The sequence below is a fragment of the Sceloporus undulatus genome, chromosome 2 (assembly GCF_019175285.1).
Source record: "Sceloporus undulatus isolate JIND9_A2432 ecotype Alabama chromosome 2, SceUnd_v1.1, whole genome shotgun sequence".
Lineage (NCBI taxonomy): Eukaryota > Metazoa > Chordata > Lepidosauria > Squamata > Phrynosomatidae > Sceloporus > Sceloporus undulatus.
In genome coordinates, this window is record NC_056523.1 from 21,244,226 (window position 1) to 21,251,509 (window position 7,284).

The window sequence follows — 7,284 nt, forward strand, 5'->3', positions numbered from 1 at the left end:
ATAGATAGATAGATAGATAGATAGATAGATAGATAGATAGATAGATAGATAGATAGATAGATAGATAGATAGATATTGAATCTGTCATACACAAAGAGAGTTATCTTGGAAGTATCAGAAGCACCATGAGCTTTTCCTCTTAGCTCTTGGCTTCGGTTCCTCATCAAACATCATACAAGGAAAGCTGCATTCAGTGAATTCACCCCAGCTCTTATAATGATTCTATTGAGGGATTCCAGTTTGTTACCCAGACTTTATGCAGTCTGCAGATGGAGAGCCACACACATATTCTCCAAGCAGTAGCTGTGTTAGTCTCTTGCAGCATGAAAAGAAGGAAGGGAGGGGAATGGGAAAATAAAAAATAAAAATATACAGCAGCACCTTTAAGACTACCTGGTTTTTATTTTAGTTTGAGCTTTCATGGATAAACCCACTTCCTCTATACTACCTTTGAGGAAGTGGATTTATACCCATGGAAGTTCATGCTAAAATAAAAACCTGTTAGTCTTAAAGGTGTTGCTGCATTTCTTCTCTCCCCTCCTCTCCTTTTACATATGTTCTCATTTTCCTTTTGGAAATAATATGCCTTTTGAACGTAGAACTTAAATTTTTAACCCCTTGCACTTTGGGGGATTAAAAAACTCATGGATTTCACTGATCAAAAAAGATTGTTGTACCACTTATTATTTTATTCATAATGCCTTGGGTTCCCTGGTGGTTGAAGAGGTGACCAGCAAGTGGCTGAAATAAATATTTATTTACAGGCACGTATAAATGCTCAATCATTAAAGCTTACAATAGTTAAAATATAATAAAACCGTAAAAAGGATTAAAAGAGATTTAAAAGCATACCCATTAAACAACAACAAAAATCACAGACAATCAAACGCTTTATTAAAAGACAGTTCCCCTTGAGCAGGTAGTCCCCTTGGGCTGTATCTGAACTGTAGAATTAATACAGTTTGACATCACTTTAACTGTTATGGTGCCATGCTATGGAATCTTGGGATTTGTAGTTTCTTGTGGCACCAGAGCAGTCTGGAAGAGACTAAATATCTCACAAAACTAAAAATCCCTTGATTCTACAGTACTGAGCCATAGCAGTTAAAGTGGTGTCAAACTGAATTATTTCTGCATTACAGATTCAGCCAAAGACCTATTGAGAAAAACAGGGCTTTGCCAGCTGCTCGAAGGACTCCATGGAAAGTGCCAGTCAAGTCTTTCTAGAGAGTGGACTCCAGAGCCTGAGAGCAGCTACAGAAAAAGCCCTTTCGCATATTCCCCCTAGATGCAGCTGTGGGGTGCTGGAAGAAAGAGAAGGGCCTTCCCGGAAGATTTCAAGAAGACATCAGCAATTCATGGGGAGAACATGGCCCTTTAGATAACGTTCAGATTGCAACTTGTTAGTACAGTTGGCCCTCCTTATCCACAGATTTTTTTATTCATGGATTCAGGCATCCACGGCTTGAAGATATTTTTTAAAAAGTATGAATTCCGAATACCAAACCTTGATTTTCCATTTTATATTAAAGACACCATTTTCCTTTCCCATTATATTTAATGGGACTTGAGCATCCACGGATTTTGTTATCCACAGGGGGTCCTGAAACCAAATGCCAGCAGATAACAAGGGCCCACTGTATATCATGTGTTAGTCTGGATTTCAGAAAGCTGTGTTTTCAGGAGTGGGAAGGATGTCACTAAATGACACCAAGAATCTCCTTGGATTATTTTTGGTGGAAAACAGCTGGGATTACATAAAGAGGAAAATAGAACAGCAACATTGTGGCAAAGGTCTCCCTCCTTGTCAATGCAACCTGCTCCAGAGAACAGTGCCCCTGGAACAATGGATGCAAGCTGCAGGGAAAGAGATTCCACCTCAACATTAGGAGGAACTTCCTGACAGTAAGGGCTGTTTGACAGTGGAACACACTCTTCCCTCAGAGTGTAGTGGAGTCTCCTTCTTTGGAGGTCTTTAAGCAGAGGCTGGATGGCCATCTGTTGGGTATGCTTTGATTGAGATTTCCTGCATGGCAGAATTGGGTTGGACTGGATGGCCCTTGTGGTCTCTTCCAACTCTACGATTCTATGGAATTTATCAGACGTGAGTTTTTGGCAATTTTTTCTGCCTATCGTGCAATGTTTGCGCAACCAAAACTGCACAATAACGTGATAGCGTGATGTTCTTCCAGACGCCATTCATTTCTATGGGAGCCCGTTGCGCAACGCTCCCATAGTTTTAATGTCATTCCTCCCCTTTTTGTACACTACAGGGGAAAAAGGGAAATCAGGCCTTTGTCTCCCGTTACCCTTGCGAATGAGTGCGGAAATGGTTTGGTGTGGCGCAGCAAACAAAGCGACGCATATGTTACTGACTTGCAAAGTTCCCATGATGCTGAGCTGCTTTTTCACCCCATTCCCTTCCGGTGGCCTTCCTTTTTCAGGACAACCTCAGGGGAGGGGGAGTGGGAGTGGGGGGCACGTACAACAAAGTATGCAGGGATTCCCCAAAGGGTCATCCATTCCAGCCCCATCCCGCCCCTGCAAGAACACCTAGGAGGTATAATTGAAGGGACCCCAAAGGGTCCTCCATTCCAGCCCTTATTATTCCTGAGGGAAAACGTTGGAGGCTAGAAATTAAATAGGATCCTAAAAGGTCATCCATTCCAGGCCCCGTTGCCTCTGGCCCTTTTAAGAACACCTAGGAGGCTAGAAATTGAAGGGATCCCAAAGGGTAATCCATTCCAGCCCCTTATTATGTCCTGAGGGAAAACGCTTGGAGGCTAGAAATTAAAGGGTCCTAAAGTCATCCATTCCAGCCCTTCCTCTGCTGCCCTTTAAGAACACCTAGGAGGCTAGAAATTGAAGGGACCCAAAGGGTCATCCATTCCAGCCCCTATTATTGTCCTGAGGGAAAACGTTGGAGGCTAGAAATATAAAGGGATCCTAAAAGGTCATCCATTCCAGCCCTGTTCCTCTGCCTTTTAAGAACACCTAGGAGGCTAGAAATTGAGGGACCCCCAAAGGGTCATCATTCCAGCCCCTTATTATGTCCTGAGGGAAAACGTTGGAGCTAGAAATTAAAGGGACCACCGGGTCATCATCATTCCAGCCCAATTTCTCTGCCCTGCATGAACCCTAGCAGGCTAGAAATTGAAGGAGCCCCAAAGAGAGCCTTCCACCCTCTGCCGTTACTGTCCTGAAGGAAATACTAGGAGGCTGAGAAACTGGAAGGGGCTTCTCCTCCTCTCCACTCTCTCCCCTGGAAGCACAAAGGTCAGATGCCACCCAAACCTCCAAGGAGCATGCGCAAATATGTTGATGCGAAATGTTCAGACAAAAGGAGCGCTAGTGTGTATAAGAGTTCTGCTATGCATGGTTTCACTCACGCAAATCGCAACTTTTGCGCAATTGTAGCGCTAACATAACGTTATGGGGGAAATGACGGAAAAGCAAGCAATGTGGAGAACATCGCGTTATAAGGTCATTGCGCAACGTTTGTTTCACTTCCTTAGCGGAATTGAGGGTCCAAAACCTCGCGTCTGATAACTCCTATGATTCTATGACTTATGTGAAAAAGTCCAAAGAGTCAACTAACAGAGTTACTATTAAGTCAATGCATTTCTTCCCTTTGATGGGAACTTGGCTCCACCAGTCCATTGGCATGTGTAGTTAAACTTTCTTCCTACTTTTCCCCTTTGTCCTCCTTACATCAGTTTGCTGTAATGGAGTTCAGAACCAAAGTAGTTTGTGCTCAGTTAACTCGCAGGGGGGAGAAGAGAGGAGAGGTGAAATCTTACCCTTCTCTGTACGCTCATCCAAAAACAAACAGCTGAACCTTTTTTAGCTTGTCTCTTCTCCTCATTGAAGAGATCACACGACTGAAATTGGAAGTATAATCCATGTTCATCCTGAACACAATAATGTGTATTCACGTTATGTGTGAAAGGTTACCACACGCAATCGCTGGCAGTCTGAAAGTGCTCCAAAAGCAATCACGAATCAATCCACAGTAAATTCGGTGAACTAGGAAGTCACAAACCCTGTTCCTAGGCAACTTGCACTCAGTGCCTGTTGTTTGGTGTGATGTACATGTCTCCTTGGGTCCTGCCCCCCCAATCTCGAAGGGGGGCTCCAATGAAGCCACACTGCAATTCTGCTTTAATTTTGCTTCCACTGTCCTCAGCATTGCTGAGGGGGGGCTGCTGCTGCTAATTAAGAGGCATGGACCAGGAGCTATTGGATAACCATTATATCACGTTTTCACATGACAAGAGTGAAATGGCTCATTTTAATGTGAATAGCGCATGTTCTTTCAACCATTCTTCCTCTCCCCCCCCCCTCTTTTGTAAATTGTGGGGTCCTTGGTTCCTCTCTCTCACTCGCCTAAATATGATACTCCGTCACTGGAGTCTCACTGAGCATGCACAAGGGTGCCCATTCGCAATTAAGAACCCACCGATGTGATGGCTTACTTACACAGAATCTGGGTCATGTTCGGGAGGCCATTACAGCGAATTTGAGGTGTGATTGCTTGAATTTTCGAATTGATCCCACTATCTTCTATTTGAAATTGAGAGCCTCCCATCCCGTTTGATAGACTCCTCTAATAAACATAGCCAAAGCAGCTAAAAAGGCCAGACGTGCCTCTTTATACAAATTATGCACTTGCCATTACTGGGAATGCTCAAACTAGGGATGGAAATCATGTGATCCTCCAAAAGTCATGTGAACTGCAGCCCCAGCATCATTCACATTGCCAATGCTGGCAAGGGTACTGGGCATTGCAGTATTTCGGCATTTGAAGGGCCACATGAGTTCTCCCCCATTTCTTAGGTTTTAGTGTGCTAAATGATGACAATAAGGATTGTTTGGAAAATGAACATTCTCCAGAGATGCAATTGCTCCCATATCGTCGTTCAACAGTGGTGAACTAGGTGTTGGTTTTTAACCTTAAAGCCCCTACATGGCTTGGGTCCTGACACTGGGCGGAGTGCCTACTTCCATATAATTCTCCCTGCACACTTAGCGTCCTCTGGGAAGAACCTGCTACATCCTAAAAGACCAGACTTTCAGTGGTGACCCAGAGATCTTCTCATCAGCCGCTCCAGGCTCTGGAAAGACCTGCTGGATGAGATTCGCCATATACCATCTTGGAAGCTTTAAAAAGGCTATTAAGACAATCTCTTCCTCAGGTCTTTGCAGACTAACCAGATCCATTAGACTGCCTCCCCCCTCTATCAATACCAATACCGAACTGAGTGACATCCTCGCCCTGTCCCCACCCCTCACCTAGAGAAGACCATTTCATGCATTAATCTGCCCACAATTTTAGTTTATTAGCATTGAAATGTTTTAAACTTTCTTTTGTTAATCTTTTTTTTATGTTTGATTAAGTTTTTATGACTGGGGGAGGGTTTGGGGGTTTTAAATTGTATTTTTTTTAATGTATGATGTTCAATTTTATATGTTTGTAATCTGCTTTGATTCCTTTGCAAAAAGCGGGAAATAATAAATACTTTATTATCATTAAATTATTATTATTAATTACAATCCAGCAAGGACTGCACATAGTTTCATAACTAACTAGCTGTAAGAAATCAAGTCGGGAGAATGAGGACAGATAGTTTTTGGTTGGGGAATTCATTATTTTCTCATAGGGTGATTGTTAACGGACTTGATTCATTGCAAAATTAATGCAAGGTGCAACACCAAGAGGCTACAGTGCATAGTCCAGATGACTATTGCAAGGATTAGGTTAAATGCCACCCGTGTACAAAGCCTCCATGATGACTACAGTGAAGGTAAAGACACCCAATCAGCAGCCACCATAAGAGCTCATATATGTGGTATTATCTGTAACTCACGGTCCCAGGCCTAAACCATGACATTTGAGGCAGGGGCTTGAGGAGAAAGGCAGAGCAATGGCTGTCAAACAGCAAGGCAAGAAAAAACCAAGGATGTAAAGAGAAAGAAGTCTGAGAAGAAGCACCAATCAGTCAAGCAGAAGCAGAAGAAGCTCGTTTTCAGAAACTGAAGAAGACCAGTCTCAAGTTAAGCCACCAAGCCAAGCGGCCCAAGGCCGGGACCAGTGAGCAGGAAAAGAAGATCTGTTCCCCCAGTCTCTTTGCCCCAGGATCCTGCGACAGATGCCCAGTGCGGATGGAGGCCAAGGCCAGAGGCCTGGTGAAGACCAATGATGACGGACATGTACAAGCATGTGGCCATGCAGGTGGAGACTTCCCTGAGCGAGAAAAACGATCCCTCTGCCACAGCGCCACCGATGTGCAGACCGCTCTGAAGAGGCCATGACCAAGGAGCTGGCCAAGCACACGGCCGAGCAGCCCCCCCACACCCCAATGATGCGCTTAGAGGACGGAGACCTCCCCTCCTGCGGCTGGGAAAAGCAGAGGGGACCAGCCTAGACCTCAGAAAAAAGACCCTAAGAATACACCAGAGACTTTAACCTATTTGCTGCCTTCCTAATCCTTGAAATCCTGTGATCAACCACTGTTTTTTCCACCTCTAATCACCACTGTCACAAAAATATTCTACATACTGGATGCACTGAAGGACCTTCCCCTAGACTGCTTCTGTGTGAGATACTATCCACAGTGGGACATAAAACCCATGAAGAAAACAAACCGAGATACAGCAACGTGAATGTGAACACCAAGTGCATTCAGATGTTTTTGAAAATAGAAGAGGAGATGGATATTCTTCTTCTAGGAAAACAGGATTTCAGCAGCATTGTTGACTTCTTTCAATAAATCTGGATTTTACCAGCTTTATTCTAAATTTGTTTTTCTTTAATTGGGAATTTGTGAAGAGCAAACATAAATGTCATTATGCCAAATGCGATATAATACACTGCACAGTGGGCCTCCATTACGTGGGGGATCATTTCCGGACCCCCCGCTTAAGGGAAAATCCGCCTATGCTCGAGCCCCATAGGAAATAATGGGTGCTGTATGTGGCAGTGTGCCACGGGCATGCACACCATGTTTTTCTCCCCGCGTGGCTTACCCGTAAGTTGAAGCCATGTAAATTGTACACCATGGGCGGGTGCACTATACTAGCCGCATTATATTAAATAGCAACAAGGCAAAGTTTTTTTCAAACAAGATTTATAATGCAGAATTTCGTCGTAATAACCTTCATACAAGATGGATTCAGCAACTAACTGATAGGTTTGATAGTTGAGGTACAATCATAGTGTCCTGGGATTTCAGTGGGATTATCAAGCCATTAAAAAAAAAACATAGGCCAATTGTTAAACCCAAT